General features: G+C 45.1%; 1 protein-coding gene across 1 annotated transcript in view; it reads left to right on the top strand.

The window, feature by feature from the left end:
- Positions 1 to 3,795: 3,795 nt before the first annotated feature.
- The window catches only part of JCAD (junctional cadherin 5 associated), a 60,926-nt gene continuing 43,727 nt past the window's right edge, over positions 3,796 to 20,994 (top strand). Inside the window, exon 1 of the mRNA XM_023920105.2 lies at positions 3,796 to 4,116. The gene's annotated coding sequence lies outside the window, so the exon portion shown is untranslated. The remainder of the gene's footprint in view (positions 4,117 to 20,994) is intronic.

Consider the following 20,994-nt stretch of genomic DNA (forward strand, 5'->3'; position numbering starts at 1 on the left):
TTGGTGTAATTTTAGAAACAGAACATAACAGAAGCAAGCCCTGCAATCTAAAAAGAAAATAATTTAGATGTATGAACTTAAATTCACTTTTCCCCCCTGTTTTTTCCCTTTTTTAAGTTTTGACAGCTATCACAGTTTTGTGTCTTACTGTGCTTGATACGGTGTGGGGCTGGTTCAGGGCCTCAGTTCATGGAGTACTTTGACAAGAAAGAAGAAAACATTTGCTTTCTTTTCCAACAGAAGTACCAGATGTCAAAACTGTGGAGCAGAAGTGTGAAAATGTGGTTTGTTACCATTACCAATGGGCTCCTTTCCCCAAAAAGCTTATGTTTTCTAGATCAAACACAAAGTTTTGTGTGAATCCTAGTGGAAGATCTTTTAATGGTGTGGATTGGCAAAATCACTTCTAGAAGCAGTTCTCCAATTCAAAAGAAATAGAAACTTTTTACTTCCAGTTTTCAGTTCACTATATAAAAGGGGAGAAAACATGCAAAATAGATGAGCAATGACTGAAGTTCTTTAACAACAGTAATTTCCCGTCAACAATGTCCATTATGAATTCTTCATGCCATTATCTCAGGAGTGGCCAGTGTAGGAGTTCTTGATGCTGCAAAATCGTACTTCATTGTACAGTTCATTGTGATTCACATTCCCTTCCGTTTGTTGCTCAGTTCATACAAATGCTGACTGAAGTGCAAAACTGAATCCCTAAATATGTCTAGCTTGGGCTGTGTTTTATTCTGCAGGCTTTAATGGGGGGCAGGTGAGCACTGCAGCTTCCAGCCCTCAGCCAGTGGGAATGCAGTGCAGAAATACCCAGCTCTGCATGAGGCTGCTGGAAGGGAATGCTCCTCTCACAGGCCAGGAATGACTTGTTGCTGTTTACCCTTGGGAAACTGCCATTCCAGCTTGGAATCATAATGAAGAGAGAAAGGGAACTGTGGAGCTGCCTTTGTTTTGGAGGCAGTGTGTTTGTGGTCTGAACTGCAGCAGGACACACCAGGCAGGGAGCAGGTCTGAGCTGCCTCAAGGCACAGGGGAAAATAAAATCTTCATCAATAAGCAGGTGTTAGACTTCCAAATGCTGGATGCTGTGTCAGAGTCTAACTCTGACAAAGGTTTCAGACTGAAATATTGGGGTTTTTTTGCAAAATAATGTGAACTTGAAGGAACTGGTGGTGAATTTGAGTTCAGGTCATTAACTTGTCTAGGACAACAAAGGCAACAAACACTAAACCCATCCCTCTGTTAGTACTTTTGTTCACATCCCAAGGAAACAGAGTTATGTGGAATGCTGAAATGTCTTGCCTTGACATTTCAGAAATTAAACTCTAAATTTCCTCTATGTTTGTTTTTAAAGTGCTGTTTCTTTGTAAATTGAGCACAGGCTGACCTCAGAGATAAGCTAGAAAAACCAAACCATCCATTAGGATCAAAAGCTTTCACTTAATTCAAAATTATTTTTGCTTTCCCTCCTCCCAGTTTTGTGGTTTTAGTTTCTCTAGAAAAATGGACTCTTTTCAGGTCAACCTGCAGAGCAAAGTCTGCTGGCCTCTCTTCCTCCTGCTGTTTCCTATTGAACCAGCTAAATGAAAATGAAAAATATACCCATCTGCAGCACAGAAACATTCTTTGTAGACACAAAATCCCCCATCCAGGTGCAACAGGAACCACAAGAGAAGTCCTCTCTGGCAGACTGCAGTGTTGTGCTGCAGTGCTCTGGTCCCTGATGTACCAGTATCTGCAAACTGAGAGACCTGGGCTCTTCCCGCTGGATCTTGCTCCCTGTCCCTGCCCCGTGAACATTTCTCATGCCTGCTTCCCTCGTGGGGTCCCATGCAAGGGTGAGGTAGAGCCTGTAGCTGGATAACATCAGTGGAATTGATGTTGTGACAATTACAGCCAAGGAAAGCCAGCTTGGGTGGAGTGAGCTGCTCGAGTGGCGGAAGGAGAAGTTGGTTCATGATCCAGAGGTGAGCTGATGAGAGCTTTGGGGACAGTCTGTGTCTGGCTCAGGTGCACATCTCTCCCTGTGGCACAGATGCCTGGGATCTGTCCTGATTTCAGCTGGGATAGAGTTAGTTTTCCTCCTAACAGATGGTACAGTGCTGTGTTTTGGATTTAGTATGAGAATACTATTGATAACAGACTGATATTAGAGTAGTTGCTGAGCAGTGCTTGTACTAAGTCAAGGACTTTTCAGTTTCACGTGCATGGGGGAACCATGGCTGGGACAGCTGACCTGAACAGGCCAGAGGGATGTTCCATACCATAGGATGTCATGCTCAGCATATAAACTGCAGAGAGTTGGCTGGCAGGGGTCAATCACCCACAGGTGGTGAGCAACTGTATTGGGCATTTTTCCTATTATTACTATTATTATAAGAAAAATTTATTTTAGTTATTAGACTGGCCTTACTTTAACTCACAAATTTTTGCTTAGTACTTAGTTGTTGGTTTGGGCTAAACCACAACAGGTTACCAATTTGCCCCACAAAACCTCAAGCTCAGGGGAGCCAGGGTGAGCCATGCATCAGAGGAAGCTCAGAGAGCTCAATCTAAGCTCCAAGAAGCAGGCTGGAATCTCTGGAGATGCCTCAGTCCACTTGGGGAACCTGCAGGCTGAAGTGGGGACAGGCTCTGAACCTCTGCTGGTTGTTAAAGGCAGAGATCTGCACAGAAAGAGCTCTCAGCTGTGTCTGGGTGACACAACAAGCTGAGTCCCCATGATTCCAGCCAGCACCCAGGAGCTGGGCTGCTGAGGGACGGGAGCCAGCCAGGCTGCTGCTGGATGCTCTGCTGCCTCCCTCCTGCACAGCTCGGGCCCCGATCCTCCCGATCCTCCAGGCCAGGCTGGGAGGTCTGCCCGCCTTTTTCAGAAAGGATGATTACATCTGCAAAGCACCCGGCAGCGCTTTGGGATGAAGAGCGTTATGTAAGTGTAAGATAATGTTATTTATAGAGCCAGGTTTTATCCAAAATGGAATTAAACTTGTGTTCCTGAAGTCTCTGCTGTCAAAGACAAATTGGAATTTGTCCACTAGCCTCTAGTGCTTTGCATTCAAATTGTTTTTCTCAGTTCATCCCAAAGTTTAAGAATGTGATTTATTTACAAATTATGCATCTCAGAAAGTGAGAAAATCTCTTTTCCATCAGCTCTGAGGTGACCAGGTAATTCTGGGCAGTGGCCATGGAAGTCTGGGCCATAGTTGAGCTTTGCAATCACATCAGCTGTGACACTAAAGTACCATAAACCAGGAAAGGAAGGCAGAGTTTGAGCTGGCTTAAACAAAACCACAAATAATTGTCCTAGGTACAATATTTTGCCTGCATTTAACACTCTCTGTAGCAATCCATGAGCTGCAGGAGGGTATCCAGCTTACATCGCTGTTGGAGGTGGCACTAGTTCAGTGGGTTAATGTTTGTGTTCCTGCAGAACTACAGACCCCGTGACCTTTTAAAATCATGTGTTATTAACTTAGAGAGCTTTACTTGCTCTTTTGAAATATTAGATTCAAATCCCTCATATCTGTACTTTTTACAAGCCATGAAAATGCAAATTTCTGGGATGCCTGCTGAAATCCATGCTAACAGGTGTTGGGAATATTGTTTTATGAGGTTCAGCACCTTGCATAGGTTAATTTGTGGAGTTATCTGCTGCCCCTCACTTGTCATAGTATCTAGCATGAAATTCCACACATGCCTTTTATTTAGGAAAGAACACAAAAGTATGTTATCTTTGGAATACTCTGGAATTTTCCACAGTTATTTAGCATGTTAGCTTAAGCATAATTGGTTAGTGGGCTCTTGAAATCTATATCTTAGCTGTACTTATTTACATCAGGCTAAAAGTAGTTCATTTCAGTTGAGGTAAATGTGAAGCATTAGATTGCAAACGTACCTAATCCATCTCTCCTCCCCCATGACTAGAAATCCTGTGGTTAAAATAACACAGCCTCTATTCAGAGCACAAACTTAGAGCTGTGAGCAGGAGCAGGCTTGGGATTTAAACAACTCTCAGCAGATGAGTCTGTTCAAGGGTCTTTCTCGGGTTTGTTTTTCATCCTACTTTTGATCCATGAGAGGAAGCCAGGCTCTCTCCACTGGGCAAGCAAGGTAAATATTTTCTGCATTCTGTGTACGGTTGCATGTGCTTGTAAAGGAGCTTATAAACATGATTGCAAAAAGGCTGTTGCAAAAGCAATTGTAAAAATGTTTCTGTTATAGAGCAAGAAGTGTTTGGCAAATGGCTTCACAATATTGAAATCTTAGTCTCGTCTTCTGGCTATTTCCAGACGACAGTGAAATGATGAAATGATAAATCTTGCACAGAGAAGCGAGGAGCAGTGATTCTCCATCGCACATCAGAGAAGCTGAGCATGTAGGAAATAGCAAACCCGGGTACTACTGCGATCTAGCCGGACTAAAGCAGAACTGGCATTTTGCTGACTGCCAGGTGTAGTCCCTGCTGGGTTTGTCCAGCTGCTGTAATCCCGTTTGGGAGGCTGAGGCTGTGCTGGAGGATGGCACTGAGTCTGTTTACAGACTACATGCTAATGCTGCTCCAGCGTGACTCTTACAGTACCGGCGGGACCGTGCTTTCAGGAATGTTGGGATGCGCCGTGCCAGATAATTAACCGCCTGTATTTGCTCTTACTGCTTTCCAAGTCACAGGGGACGTAGAAAAGCATCATCTTTCCTTGAATCCTTATTTTATTTGAAATCCAGGAAACAGGCGTGATGTCCGTGCTAATGCCCGTGGAGCTGTGCTCCCAGTGCCAGGGAGTGTTAACTCTCCCAGCCCTGGGCTGTTTTTCGCAGGGCATCCTCACATCAGTCCTCCTGCTCCGCGGTGCTCGAACGCTGAGGGTGGCACTGCTAGGGAATATGGAAACACTGTTACTCACCTTATAGCTAAATTGAAAAAAATGCTGCCCCTCCCTGCCCCAAGGCTTGCGACAGTGTGATGGCGTTGTGGGGACATTGCACTGTCCTTCCATCAGGGTCTCACGGACAAACGCAGCTCCAGGTGCTGCGACCTTTCCAGTGCTGGAGAAAGCCTTGTTTTGCACACTTTCCCCTTCCTCTGCTTTCCACCCCTTTTTCCCCTCCCCGAGCAAGACAGGCTGGTTTCACATCATCCTGTGTGCAGTCCCTGTCCCCCCGCTGCCCACAGCCGTGTCACTCCCCAGGGCAGCACGCTGTCCCCCCCTGCTCGGCCAGGGGAAAGAGGGGCACCCTGCACGCCAGCTCCTCCCACAGCTGCCACGCTGAGGGGAAGATTTCTGACTGGAAAAGGTGCCCTCGTCCCCTGGGCCAACAGTGCTGCTCTGTCCTGGGGGAGAAATGCAATGCAGCTTTATCGCCTGTGTGCCCGGCACAGGGAGGGACGGGCAGGGCTATGAGGAGCACAAACACACCGCTCCTCCTGATTCTCTCAGCACACCGCGGCAGAGAGGCAGCTCAGAGGAGAGAGAACATGTGCAAAACAAAGAAATGCGGTCAGGCAGGAACTATAAAATTCCAATATAGAAAGTGGAGCTGATGTCATTTTAACGTCCTAAGCAGTGCCAAGAATTCTAAGTTCCGTATCAAGATTCAGTGCAAAACCCCCACAAACTCACAACTTGTTCTTGTGGAAAAATTAACTTTTGTGGAAAATATGCATGGGAACATGCCAGAGGAGTGTGTTGTTTTATTTCTTTTATTAATTTTGAATACATTAGTTCAGAGAGCAATCCCATTTTAGCATCAGCTGCCTCTATCCAAGAAGCCGAAGCTCACATACACAGCTCTCAAATACTGGAGGCGAGGGAGCTGTGTTTTTCTGTATGATCAGTTGTTAGATGGAAAGAGCTGCTTTGAGTAGGAAGGGGTGTGGGAAGGCTCTGTGGGATGACTGACTTGAAGCATTTTTCCTGGTGACATATCTGAATCGTGATCAGATGCACCTGAATGGAGCAGCATCATCAGCTATTATAATTCTGAGTGCGTCAGAGGTGGGATCGCGGGCAGCTCCTGTGAGAAAGGTTACTCATCTTTGTCCTGCTACAGGACCGCCTTCGCTGCTGCTTGTAACTTTGTCAGACTTGAAAAGTTTAGACTGAGCTCTTCCAACTTGATTGTCTGCCTTGAGCTAAGTTTTTTTCTGGAAAATTTCAGCCCAAACTGTCCAGCCAGTTTTGTCCAGTCCAAGAATGAGCATAGGGAAAAAGGAATTGTTGTCCAACTGGAAAAAAAAGAAAGGAAGAAACAGGAGGGGGGAACCTGGTGATCCTTTCTTTGGATGGTGCTTATCCCTCTGTGCTCTGGAGTTGAGATCTGAAATTTGGCAGCTTTCTGTTAGGAATGTGTTTTTGTTTTTTTTTTTTTAAACTTTGTAAATCTCCTCCAATTTGGCTTAGTGATAGCCTTTGAAGGGAGAAAAGAGCAACTTCTTAGGGACGTGCTAAGGCTCAGCAGTCAAAATCTGCTGAGATTCCTTCCCACATGAGTGAGCTCAGCCCAGGATCCCAGCAGCTGCCAGTGCTGACCCCAGAGCTCCTGTGCAAACAGTCAGTGCTGCCAAGCTCCTGCAGATCCTTGTTCTTGCCCACAGCATGACAGGGACCCGGCTCCTCTCTCTGCAATCCAAGAGTCATCCCAGCTCGAGGAGCAGAGTGAAGATGGGCTCTTCATGTAATGCTGCTCAGGGCAGAGTTGATGGTCAGTGGAAAGGCAGGCAAGAAACAACATTTCAATTCTTTCCTGCCACAACCTCGTGGCAGACAGGGACCCGGACAGTGCTGGGCTAAGCAAGGATCTGGTACTCAGATGCTAAAGCTGAAGGGTTGCATGGGAATGGGACGAGAAGTACATGGTACAAATGAAGAGTCAGGGGGCTTAGGAGCAGGTCAGGAAGGTGTGTGCCAAGGTGTGAGCCATAGGGAGAGTCCAGGCACACCAGAGCTTGATATGAAACCTCAGCTTCCCCATCCTTGGTCCCTTTTTGACAATGAGTGCTACCTCAGAACTGGCTTCAGTCCCACTCTCCCTGAAGAGTCTTCTGTGCCAGGTGCTGCTGAGGCTCTCCCCAGTCTGCAGCCGGTGGCTGTGGGGTGCTCCACGGTCTGCATGTGCCATAAGACCCTGCTCCTGATGCCTGCTGCTGGGATGGGAGCTGCTGGGAGCTCTGCCTGGAGCATGTCCAGAGTGCCTGATGATGAACACTCCTGCACAGCCCCATATCTGTTGGTGACCCCACAGGGACAGCTGGGATGAGTGACCAAGGTCCTGATTAACTGATGCCTGGTGCAATGAAGCTGTCTCTTACATGCCTGTCTCTGTTTCCATTTTATTCAAATGGCTAAAGAACCACCACCCTTGACAGAGGTACTACAGCTCAAGGGACACTTGTGAAGATCCCAGGTACTACTAAATGTGTAATTATTGTTTTGGGAAAATCAGCCATTTTTATTGAGGAGAACTTGGGAAGAAAATAAAGCATAGGACTACATTGAGCTCTGAGGGAAAAAAAAAAATTCTATATAATATCTCCAGTGAAAAAAGTCCATCCAGTACCATGGCTCTGGCAAAATATTGTGTGTTCATCTAATTAACAATTGTACCATAACACATAGCACAAAGGAGGCCTAATTTGGCATCTCTTGCCTCATGGATTTTTCATTCATAACAGTATTCTTATAGCCTATTTTTGTATGCAATGCATATGCAACTTTGGAGACAGATGGCAAAATCTCAGTGTTCATTGTGACACGATTTCCACATCCAAAGGTAGGGAGCAGCAGTCTGCTTGTTTTTCCCTGCTGGAGAGGCAGGGAAAGGTGGTTTCCTTCACTTTTATGTCTATGTACTATGGAGCAACCTGCACAGCTCCTCATCCCACAGAGGCAGGCAATGAAGTTTCATCATCTTCATCAGCTCCTGAGAGCCCCATTTGCACATCAGGACTCAGCTGTGTGAGACTGTAGAAACAAAGAACAGGAGGACAGGAGCTGTGAGAACAGCATGAGAAGATCAGAGCTGCCTACAGAAGGCTACAGAGAGAGGAAGGAGCACTAAGAAGCTGTGAGACAGTGTTGGCCAGTGCTGCAGGCAGTGCTTGCTGCACACTAACAGCCTTGCCTTGGCCAAGGATGTCACAACCAGGAGTTTTAAGCAAGGATTTGCAGGAGAACCGAAACAGAAAAGGAAAAGGAGTGGTGGTTACTTATGGGCTTCTGCTCCAAGGGTCAGGGTAGAAAATGGACTTCCCTAAAGGCTGATGCTGAAGGAGTATGGATGAGTGGAGTAGAGGCTGACAGTTGAAGGACCAGAGATACTTAGTGGGGATGTCCTTGCGGAAGTTGTCACAAAATAAATAAATCCAGGAGGATGTTACTCTTACAGCTTTGATGAGATGATTACAAGTAGAGAGCAGCACCACAAATGAAGCAGTCAGGTCTGTGCATAAGGTTTCTTGCACAGATCTAAAAGAACTGCTGCCTTCTCATCTGCCACCCCAGCTGGTCCAGCCAGCTCCTTGCACTGCACACAGCCCAGGGCAAGAGTCAGGTCATCTCATGAGTGCTAACCCAAAAACCACACTGCTTTATGAATCGTTTGACCTACTTGAGGCTCAGACTCCACTCAGAGAGCCCCACGCTCTTCCTACAGTTTTGGCAGAATTAAACCAGTATGTACAACATGGCTAGTTCAACAATCACAACACTGTGCCTTGGGACTTTGCCTCTGCTGGAAGCTAAAGTACATGCAATTAATTCTGTGGTTCCTCAATGAACAAAATGGGGCTTTTGTGTAATACTATTACTCATTTGTTTCCAATTAGTCATGAATCATGAATTGTTTTGTCTCAGAAATTAATGCTATTTTCCCCCCAAATTATCAGTTTTTACTTACTTTGCATACCCCAATGTTTCCTCAGATTGTGTGGGCCAAGTCTTCTGTCCTGATCCATGCCAGAATCTTGGGTTTCTGAATGTAATTGCAGAGTAATTTTGAGATCTTCAGATCCTGTGGCTTGAGAGAATCAAACTGATCCAAGACCTGAGAGAAGGTTGCTGCTTTCCTGCAGTTGCACTTCAAATATAAATACGTCTTCATGTTATTCTGCTGTCCAGTGATGTGTGTTAGGGTGAAACATCAAGAAACTTGCTTATGAATTTATGCACAGATTTTGTCTCTTATCAAGCCATAGCCCTCTCTGAGTACTCTTATAGTGATCATCTTGGTAACCTGAACAGTGTTCTCCCATGTAAATCAAGTCCTGCTTAATACAGGGGATCTGCCATGTCTTCAAATGCATCCATGAAATGTGTGTCACTTGGACTGCATGACCTTTACAGAACCCTCCGATTTCAGGCACACTTTGGAAGAGTGACTTGTTATGTTCTCTATTTTCTTGCAATTCAGATGCAGAAGGGGAGTGAATACACAGTCACATCAGGAAAGAAATACTCATTTCTTATAAGGCAAAAAGACCCTACCTTTTTCAAAGAAGGAGGCTAGCACAGGGTGAGGAAGATGAGCATTTCAGCCTTTTGCACCGGTGAATATGGGAAACCCCTACCCAGACATAAATTCAGGTTTCCCACAGTGAGACAGATGTAATTCCCCCACATCCTTTTTGTATCAATTCATTTATTAGATCCTTGTGAATCCCATAATCCAAGTCTATGCATGGGACTTAGGACACACAAATGTTCCTAACAATCTCGAACTCACTGAATGCTTTTAACTGCTTACAGCCTTTTAGTATCTTTTCACTTTTGTTTAGATGTCTTTCCCCTCAGAAGTGAACTTCTTTTCCTCTTCTTTTCTGCTGCTGCCAGATGAGTGTTATTTCCTTCCTGGAGGGCAGACAGCAGTTCCTTGTATCCCACTACAGAAGGTGGCTGCAGCTCTGTAGACACCAAGCACAATAAACTCTCACCTGAGCTGCCATTCCTGACCCTCAACCCGATCAAAAAGAGTTGTAAAACAAACCCACATTGTCATGAGCAGCCTCCTGCCGTCATGGCTGTGACTGTGTGTCCATCAGAGACTGGCCAACACATGGGATGGGTGTGCACAGCCAGCCACACTCACCTTTTCCCCTTCTCCTCGGGCACACGGTCCTGCTGCTGCGTGCTGGGTAGCAGCAACCTGTGGAGTTACACCTTGCAATTCCATCCCCAGCCACCTCATCAGGCAAAATGCCAGTGGTGTGACCTTCTTGCACTGTGCATATACTGGCTAGGACTGCCAGGGTTTGCACCCCTGCTGCACATTGGCATGAGGCAGAAATTCCCTTGTCAATAACTTCCCTCAGAGAAACAGAATCAAACAAAATTATGTTGTCCACCCCTGACACCTTTGTTTATAATATTTATATTGTTTTGGCCTCTTGCATATGTGTAATCAAATGCTGCTGCTCTTCACATGCTACAGTTCTCTGTGTTTAAATTGAGAGGGATCTCCCTTAAATATTTATTTAAACAATAACTTTCCTTGAGCTCTTTGTAAACTGCTGTACAAATTTGACCCCAAACACTGGTTTTCTGCCTCAGCACCGTGCTGTGGGCCAGCACCTCCTTCTCTCAGGGCTGAAGATCCTGCAGCTCTGAAAGCCAGTTCCTACTCTACAGGACTTACGGACCCAGCCCTCAAATTGTTCCAGCAACTCCCAGAGTTGCAGAGCAGAATTTCAGAAGTCATGCCCCAGGAACCCAAAAATCCTGTAACTTCCAGGAATAGGCTCCTTTCCTGGATGCAGGAAATCTGCTCTTCCTAGTGGTACCCACACTTCATGGCTGAGGCAGGAAACACAGCAGTGCCAACCCTACGCAGCTCACAACTGCTGGGGAGCAGGAGGAAGCTGGGGCTGCTGGTATTTTTCAATTGTATTTAAATTATAACTTCATAACCTGCAGTTCTGGGAATTTTCCCAGAAAAAGACCCTAAAAATACATAAAACATACACCATAGTCTCTACTATTTGGCTGTAGTCTGCAAATCTAAGAAGGACTCACTATCCCAAATAAAAATACTTTTTTGTTGTATATAAAACAGATGATTCAAACTCTTCATTTAACAGGTCATTTTTTGCGTTTATCTTTTGTCAAAGGTGGACTTACACAGAAGTGTTGGTAGTATTAAAGTTAGCTGTTAAAAATTTTGCATTAGATTAGCAATGTTTAAGTGGAGTTATAGCCCTTCTGCATTTCTAATCCCACATTTTTCCAGCAACTTGATGAATCAGTTATTGGCTAAACCTTCATAGTCAACATGGATTTGGGTGGAAATCGAATTACTCACCAGCTAAAGTAAGTGCAAGGAAGATAATTCATTATGCTGCTCCTTAGCTATAATTGAGGCTCATCTCCTCATTTGAGGCTCTGTGTGGGTTTAATCATAGAGCTGAACTGGGGAGAAATACCAAAGCTTCTCTGAATCATTTTTATTCTTGCCCCAGTTCTTTATCATTAATTACATCAAGATGTATCTCCAAGGAGACAAAGAGTGGTGCTGTCCCTTAGGTCCCCCCCAAACCTTCACTTGTTTGCTAAGTGCAGTGTGTCTTTGGCTGGTCCCTTGGGAGGAAGAGGCAGGCTGCATTTTGCTTGAGATCCTTCTTGTTCTGAGTGCAGATTTCAACAGACTAAATGAAAAGATACAGGCTTTTTAGTGCTAACACTAGAGGTGAAGCTGGGAGATCAATCAGCCTTTTCTCAGCTGAAGATGATTGCAGAAACAGTTTTGAACATCAGGAGTGTATTGAGCATTACTTTCCTCCCATGGTGAATGCAATATGTGGAACGTGTGCCTCAGACATCTTTTTCCTTTTTCCAGTCTGAATGGAAAAGACCTCCTTGTACTTTTCTCTCCATTAGGCAAGGCTATGGTCAGCAACATGGATGAAGTATCACCGTTCAATAATTTCAAATCAATACTTCATTACTTTTCTCTGTTCAGAGGAAGCACATTGTTCTCTGCATGTGTACATAGAGCCTTTATCCAGCTTTTATCCACACAGACATCTTGTGTCAGTTTTAGGGCTAATTCCCTCCCTTTAATTTCCTGCCATTATTTACTCACAGCACCTGGAGTTGACCTTTGACAGTGAATGTGTCTGAAATAGGAATATTTCCAGAATAAAGGGGTTTTTAAATTTTTTTGCCTGCACCAGTCAATCTGAACAGCTACATGGCAGCTAGAAAGTGGTCTTTTTCCTCTCCTTCCAAACTTTTGCCTTTCAGCTCTTGCATAGCCACTGGGCCTGGCAGTTCCACTTCAGGGGATCTTCTGAGAATCATACCTTTGTCCAAAATCAGCTCAAAAATCCAAATTACAGAAAATTTTAGGGAACTGCGTGGTCTTGAAACTGTTGTTTCAGACATGTCCAGGTTGATTAATTCCAGAAACGAAACACTTTGATGGTTCAGAACTGAAACAACTTGTTTCTAGTTTGAACTGAATGAAAGCCTCTGACTTCCTCTCAGTTTGATGTTGGCCCATGGCCTCTCTTTTTTGCTGTGGTGTCTCATGAGAGCTCTTGCTTGCCTATAGCCATGTCTCACTGTGTGTGAGCTCCACACACTCCTAATTCACAGCAATCACACTCCTGTGTCACTCCACAGGAGATGGGAATACCCCTTTCACCAATTCTCTCATGATCCTACACACCTGTAGTGGAAGGTATTCACCCAGAAAAGGGACTTTGGCAATGTGACCCAAAGGACTGCAGCAGGAATCTCATCTTGTCCTGGAAGCCCCTGGGAACCTGATGTAAGACCCTGAAAAATGCAAAACTGAGGAAACCAGCCATGCAGCCTGAAGCTGTGCCAAAATAAGCAAGGCCACTTATTTCACTGTACTCCTGCAAGGACTGGAGCTGCCTCCTGGACATGATGATACTCACTTCCCAACTTTCACCCTCCCAGATCTGGAGAAGCAGCTCTAAGTGTGATGCTCCACATCTGTTCTGGCTGTCCTACACACAAAACCAGCTGTTTCCTTCTTCCCAGTGAGTGCTGGAGGATTCTGGTCAACCTAGGCGTGGGGCAAAAGCAGAACCATGAACTGTGGCCACTATAACAGGCACCCCTGCATGGGGTGTTTGCATGGCCAACATCTGCTCTGGTTTAATTCAGCCTTGTTTGGGTGGCTTTGTGAGCACTGAAGCAGCATGAGTCCCGGTGTTTAGCTATTGTTATTTATTAGGTAGAATACTGCCCAGTCCTGAGCCTGAACTCTCCAAGCTGAAGCCCAATATATACAGTCCATCTTGCCTCTCTCCAAACAGCATCCAGCATCAATCACGGCACTGTAAATTGTTTACACAAAACTGCAGACATCATAACTTATTAAATAACTCTCTTGTCGGTCAGATAAGTAAATATTTCGAAAGACTGTGAACATCATGGCAAGCTGGAGCTGCCCAGAACAGCTCCAAATGGATCCAAGTTAACAGGGATCATATTTGCCTTGCCTTTGATGTCCCTGCTCCAAACTGGGCTGAGAAGGGATCTGAAAACAAGCCTCCCTAAGGGAAGCTTATGCAGTTTTAAAGATGCTCAACCTTCTGTAGAGATAACAGGAAGAAGAAAACTGTTTGCAAAGAAACCATCCTCCTGAAGCAGTAAATTTGAACTTGCAGGAGTCAAACCCTCCCCCTCCTCCGTGCCTTCCTCTTTGAACCCAAACAAATGAAGAGGGTGCCAGAAAGTCTCTGCTGCAGAAGGGTTGAGGGATTGTCCCTTGGGCCATAGATAGAGATGGCAGGGAGGATTTCTCTCACTTGTTGGTGGAATTCACGCAACCACCTCTTCTTATCGGCTGCCATCCCATGAGCTTTGGCTGTCAGGAGGGGAATGGTGTTGGCATTGACTCCCACAGTTCCACTGCCTGCCCATGGCAAGTCTCTGTGCTTTTGAAAACAGACCATGGCTATCTGCTGCTATCGGAAACACTCAGAAACATGTTGTTTTGTGAGATATTTGTTTCCACTCATATCCAACAATTATTTGGGATCTTTTTCCTTTTGAGTGCACTGAGTTGTACCAGTTCACCTCATTTTCAAAGGGATTGTGTTACATGCAGGAATGTGGAGTTGAAAGGACCTGAGTTTTTGCAACAGGAATTTGTTTTGGAAGCAAGCGAGTTGGAAGGAGAGGAAACGGGCAGCCCACCAAGGGCTTCAGCAGGATTATCCCACCCTTTCAGCAAGCTACAGCCAGGGCAACTCATAAGCTGGGGCTGAGCCTGCTTCTGGTGGGGGTAGGGACAGACAAACTGCTCTTACCAGCAGTTTAATACAGCACAGGATCCAGCCATGTCGCTTGAAACCTCATCTGAAAAATCCCCTCGGGCACAGACCTCACTGATGTGAATCACAGAATCATAGAATATCCTGAGTTGGAAGAGACCCCCAAAAATCACCAAGTCCAACTGTGGCAGCCACTATGATGTATGAAAGCTTCAGCTGGGTGAAGCTAGCTGTAGGCTGCTGCTTTTGGGTCACTGGGGTGCTGAAGAGGGCACTCCTCTGCACAGCCCCCAGCCAAAGGCCAGGCAGAAAGTCCATTATCAGATGAAAACTCATGGATTTGAGTCTAACCTGGTGCTGAATCAGTGACTCAACTGTGTGTTTGGTATTTACTTGTTTGGTACCTGACTGGCACCCCCTGGCCTGATTTTCTCTAACAAGATTTTAATTCTTTGTCTTTTGAGATACTTCAACACCTTCAGATTGCTCGTGCATCTGGGTAGTTTTCTTAAAATGTATGTTTCCTTGCACCGTGTGTATCACTTATTTAATGTCAGAGGCATGTGTGAGGCTGTCCATGTTTGCAAAAAGTCAGGGGTTTCATCCCAGAGCTAAATCAAATGCTGCCAAGACAGCACAGTGCAGACATAAATAAAACATAGATTGTAGAGAACAACTGTCAGTGCTTCTCAACTCCTTAAATATCCATTCCTATTATACTATATATATAATATATATATATGTAATATGTTCCTATAACCAAACTTACTGGTGCTTCTGCCTCAATATATTCATTATAAACTGATGATTGACTTGAGAAAACAGGTTGAGAAAAAATAATAGAGTAATTTCTTACACAAATGGGTGTATTTGGAGGGCAGATGGGAAAGGGTGCAGAGGTAACACCGACCTGGTGGCAGACAGGGCAGCGTGAAATGCTGTCAATACAGTCAATATGTTCATGTCCCACAGAGGCAGAGAGGTTTCACACATTGGAGAAAATGTTTCCTAATTCCTAGACACACATGATAGAAAAGAACAGCATGCAGAAGGAAACACATTCTGGTAACCTGCCAGAAAGAAAGGTGTTATTTTTCAAAAGAGAGCTGGAGACACTCCAGCTCTGGATTCATATCCAGTTCTAGCCTCCAGCCACAAATACAAACCTGAACTAATGCAGACACCACCAAAGAGCCACCACTCCTGTGGGCTGTGTGCCATGCATACCTGTGTGGCATTGCTCTCGTGGCTGAGTGGGGTGTCCCAGTGTGCTGAATGCACCTGTGGGCATTACAGGAGGAATACCCTCACACCCTGCAGGACCCCACAGCTCCCATAGCCTGTCCCAGCTCTGTCCCTTCCCCTCTGCTGGGGCAATGGGTGATCCATCTGTTCCACCAAACCCTGCCAGCCCTGGACACGTAACTCTGCTGTCTTTCTGAGCAGGTCAAGTGTTGGTAACGCTGCTGCTCGAGGCTTTGCTGTAAGATGAAGTTACTGTGCAGCTGTCTCTGTCTTAGTGTTCCTATTGACCAGCACCTACAACAGGAAGTTTGCAGTGGGGCAAATTTGCCCTTAAATAAGTGCATTTATTTTCCTATCTTCATTGTAACATGTCACTGTTTTTTCAACCATTACTGATTTTTTTTCCCCCTCTCTCTTAACATTGTCTCTGATTTCTGTGTCATGAGGGGAGTATTGTCAGATCGCATTCTCATGATGGGAGAGGCAGAAAATCCGTTCTGTATATCATGTGACCTTGGCTTCCAACTCCACAAAGGATTTCTTCAAGCCCTGCTCATTATCTTGTTTTATACTTTAAAGAAAAGTGAAAATACTGGTGACAAATGGCCTTGTTTATCACATTTAATTGACTGACTATTCTTTTAAGTCTCTCAAACACACTTTGTGCCAAAACACTGGAAAAAGAACATGCCATTTACCCTGATCTGCTGCCAGGTCACATTAAAAAATGTTCAGGAGGTGTTTTCTAGATCAGTACATGGAGCAGGAGTAAGTGTGTTCACTCTCACCACAGCACACCTCCCTCCTGGTTTCTAGCAACCCTGACAGTGTCAGCCCTTTCACAAGCAATCAGCAGAAATGAGCAGAAATGAGAATTTCACATGGGGAAATTCTTGTGGGGAGGATGAAGCCACTAAAAGGTGGTATGTGAAAGTTGTCAGTACTTCCCTGCTGACTAAGGGAGTGCCTGGAATGGGACTGTGGGGGTCTCCCTTCATCCCAGAACTAACTAAGCAGCATTTTCAGCGACAGCTTAGGCATTGTGAAAATTAGTAACATGCTTGTTGCAGCTATGGCAGGTGTTGTGCTGGTTGTAGGTTGCCAGAATGACAAACTGGAGATAGGGATTGAAAACCCCAAAGATGCAGTTTGGGAGGGATGACTGCACAGCTTTCCCCAGTGTCCCTGAGATGGGCTGGCACTGACTGTGAGCCCCAAAGGCCACGGGCTGTGATGGGTCATGGGCTGCCTATGATGTGCACCTGTAATGTCATGGTGCTGCAAACAAAACCCCAAACATCACTGTTAACTACACAGACAGAAATACAGCCTGTAAGATATCTTCCCTCAGTTCAGCTCCCATTGCTAGTGTGAGACTTCACCTAAAGATTTTTCTTACGGAAGGAAATGGTTTTCCTCAAAAAAGGTATATATGGGTATGTGCAGGAAGGTAGGCTAAGGAAACTGGGTTTGATTGAAGAACAGAAATCTTATTTTCAAGAAGAGAGAAGAAAATGCTTTCAAGCACATAAAGAGTTGATCAACAAGAAAATTAATAAATTGGTCTCTGTCCCTGCTGTAGATAGCAGCCACATGCTAAAATTTCAGTCAGGGTGTGTACTGGGTCTGGCTGTGAGGGAGTTAAGAAAGATTTAGTACAGATTTAAGGAATGTTCCTAATAGTAAGTGTAGTAAAACACTGAAATACTTTGTCTCATGAGACTGTGGAAGTTCTGTTATTAAAGGTTTTTCAGAACAGGTTATCCAGACATCTGTAAGGATTCACCTAGGCATGGGATGGAATGATGGACTAGAGCCAGCCTGAGTCCCTGGGGACCCTTTGCATGAAATTTTCATCGCATTGGTGTGAACACAAGACTCTTCCTATAGAGTACTAAAGACACCACCCTGGTGTTTTAAAAATCCCTCCAAAAAGGTTTCAGTCTTGACTGAGCCTGCCTCCAGTTTGGAGACAGAAATGTTTTGACTCCTTTCCCCAGCCCACTCTGAGACAAAGGGGACAGTGAACCCTAGAGTCACAGAAATCTTCTCTCCCCTGGTGGAAAGGGCAGGGGAAGGGCCCTTATTCCCAGTGGCACTGGAGTCCCATGCCCTGGGAGAGCCATTCCCACATTCCTGCTCCTTCCCACGGCAGCACACACAGAAAGCCCAGTGCCACCCCCATAGCTGCTCACTCCCAAGGACACCAGGTGCCTTCACAGCCCCTGACCACCCCCACTGACCACTGGGGGACTCAGCATTGCATCCTAAGTAAAAGATTGACACAAATCCAGCTGTCCTGATTAGCCACCCCTCTAATCCCCGTGATGTCAGTGGGGTTTTTCCTGGCAGGATTTGGCCCATCGTCAAAGAGCTCTGGGTTTTATAGTCCTGGCTCTGGCTGCTGGTGGCAGGGGGAGGCTGCAGGTGTGAACCTGCAGAAGGAGCCTGAGCTGGTGTTTTAGATACCCAGCAAAATTTACTGCCAAGTTTTGTTCATCTTTGTGGGAAAGGTGTTTCAGGAAGAATGCAGAAAAATCCTACTATGCAGTTCCTCTTTAACTACACAGCACATCCATATATACATACATACATGCATACATACATACATACATGTGTGTGTGTGTGTGTGTGTGTATATATACACACATATATGTATGTATGTATGTTTGGTTATATCTATGCATATAAATATATATATATATAGTAATTATAGTGTTTTCATGTTTTTTACAAGCACAGTTTCAGGGGACAAGACAAGGTACATGTGTGCTGGAGGGAGGAAAGGAAGAGGTGGAAGGAGAGTACACAGCAGTACACAGCAGCTCTTGTCTAACCCCTATTTTTTACACTGATGGAATGCACCCAGTGACTGTTTCTACTATTTAAGGAAAAAAGGTTCCTATACAAAATCCTGTGGTTTTAAGTGATCCTTTTATAGGCATAAAAAGATTTTTCCATATCCCTCTGCTTGATTTTTTTTCTTTTACTCAGACCTGGCTACTCAAATAGATATTTGCAGAATATCATGCACTGGAATCAGACACTTCATTCCTATTCTTGGTACTGGAGATCAAACACCCCACCAATTTACCACACAAAGCCATGGAGATGCAAACTGAAGTTGGTTTAGCTGTAGGGCAGTGCAAGAGAGAATTGAATTTTGTCCGGCACCCATCCCAAGGGATCTTGTGTTGGCAGTGAGCCATCACAGAATTGAATGTGCTGTATGTTCCACAGTGGGTTTGCCTCTCTCAGGCTTCTCACTGGTGGTGAATATTAATGGTGTTTGTAATCTCATGATTTGGAGTAAGAATAACTGTATGTTAGGGGTTTAGAGTGCACATATCCTAAACAGCAGCTGGAAGCAATGCACAGCCTGCACCTGGAGCAGGGACCTGAACACTCGTCTCTCCTGGCCCAGATGTGGGAAATGTGGCATTCACATCTGTTGAGGCCCTGGGCAGTGAGGTGCTGGCAGTGATGTGTGATGGGGCTGTGGTGTGGGGTGTCTGGGCTGTGGCTGTCCTGGGGGAGGCAGCACACACACAGCATGTGCAGTGTCTCGGGTGGGATACACAGCCCAAGAGCAAGTGCTGAGCTGCTTGGCCCAGCTAAAATCCTGGGATGTGAAGCAGCAAAGCAAACCCTAGAGATTTAGAAACAAGTCCTGAGACACCTGAGGGTTCCCTGTCTCTCTCTTCAGGCAACAGTGTCCTTGGGGGCATCTGAGCACAAGTGCCAAGCTTTTGGCTTGTGATCCAAAAGCAACATTACACAGCTCCGTGCTTTGTAAGGACCAACACAGTTTTAAATTTGTTACTCCAGCCTGTACAGCCATATACTGTGCTGGAAGTAGCTTTTCTGCACAAAACTACAAGCCAAGGGATTTACAGAGCTCCAGTAGCCACTCACTGCCAGATGTCTATTATCTCATCACATACATATGCTTCACAATGCTGCTGGAGCTAATACTTTCCTCCACCGCCACAGAGACGTGCCTGGTACCACCAGTTTGTGCCGACATAAATAACAACCTGTCCAAGCATCCCCCCTACAAGTGCTGGGAAAAGGGGCAAGGACATAAGTTCCAGATGGAAATACAACCAGGGGTTGTGCCTTTGGTGGCTTTGAGTTATGTAATTTTATCTCAAAGCAGCATGAGAGGAAGCAATTCCCCACACAGTGCATCGGATTTGGCTGTCTGCTCACTTACTTTTTTATGAATGTAGGAGGACTGGTAATAGGGATGATAACAAAATTACAGCAAAACAGCTGAGACCTCAGTATATAATAAAAAAATTAACCTGCTACGTGGCTCCCCCTTCACAGATGAGGTATGTTCACTCATCCTTGCTTAAAGTTATGTAAATCTCTGACTTCAGAGGAATAAATTTTGATTTACTCCCACACTGAATGAGTGGGAAATGCTGAAGCTGAATTTTGGATCAGTGGTACAGGTCTCAACTCTACAGGCTTTGAGCACTTTCAATTTAAAATCATCTTTTTACTGTATATGACGTCACCACAGAAAATTATGTGATCCACATATGCTTCCAGCTCATCTAGAAGGAACAAGGCCAGGCTGAAGATATATTGACAGAATGGGGATGAAAAACTTAGTGGTGTCTGCCTACAGAGGGACAAACTCGTGGCACCCTCCCAGATTGTGGGTGGTCTATTGTGCATTGCTCTAGTCAATGAGAACATTACACTCATACATGCAAACCTAAATTGCAAAAACAGTATTTAAACAAACAATGAATGTTTTGTAACCTCATAATTCATATGCACTGAACCGCAGGCCTCTGTACTCCAGTATATTGCAGCCTTCTCAAAATCCTGCAATTTGATTTTAAAAAAGGAATGCTGTGGGCGTTGAGTTAGTGTAGAAGTACACAAGACCATTGATGACTCTGTTTTCATCCACTCAGAGTATAAGGCAAGTAGGTGATTTATTTTTATTGGCACTGCTGGCAGATAAGCTTCCACTATTATGAAGTTGTCATAGGCTGGGTTGGCTCCGGCTGTCAGTCAGAGCACACCCAGCAGAAAACCAAATTTGGTAATTACATCCTCCTCAGGGATGTGTTGTGAAGGAAAGCTCTGATCCCTTCTTCTCCCATGGCACTCAGAAATAGCCAGGAGTGTTCCGAGTCAACAAAGGGCTTGGACTGTTGTTGATTTCTGTAAATGCTGCGGCACGTCATGAGACATCGCAACTGTGCTACAGCTGAATGAAAAATGTTCCAATTCAAATAACAACTAAACCCCGAGACTGAAAAATAGAAATCCTTTACAAAGATGCTGAGATCTGGTGCCACCAACCCCTTTTCCAGACTTCAGCAGAGTGAGGGCAAGAAGAGCAAGGTGGGGCATCTTCACTTGGCTGTTGCTCTCCCGGCTTCTACAAAACTGGCACTGATCCCCTGGACTCTGGAATTAAGAAGACAAACTTTTGATGGATATTCCCACTCTTGCCAAGTTGTAGCTAATTTATCCAG

Source organism: Cyanistes caeruleus, chromosome 1, assembly GCF_971803275.1.
Source record: "Cyanistes caeruleus chromosome 1, bCyaCae1.hap1.1, whole genome shotgun sequence".
NCBI lineage: Eukaryota > Metazoa > Chordata > Aves > Passeriformes > Paridae > Cyanistes > Cyanistes caeruleus.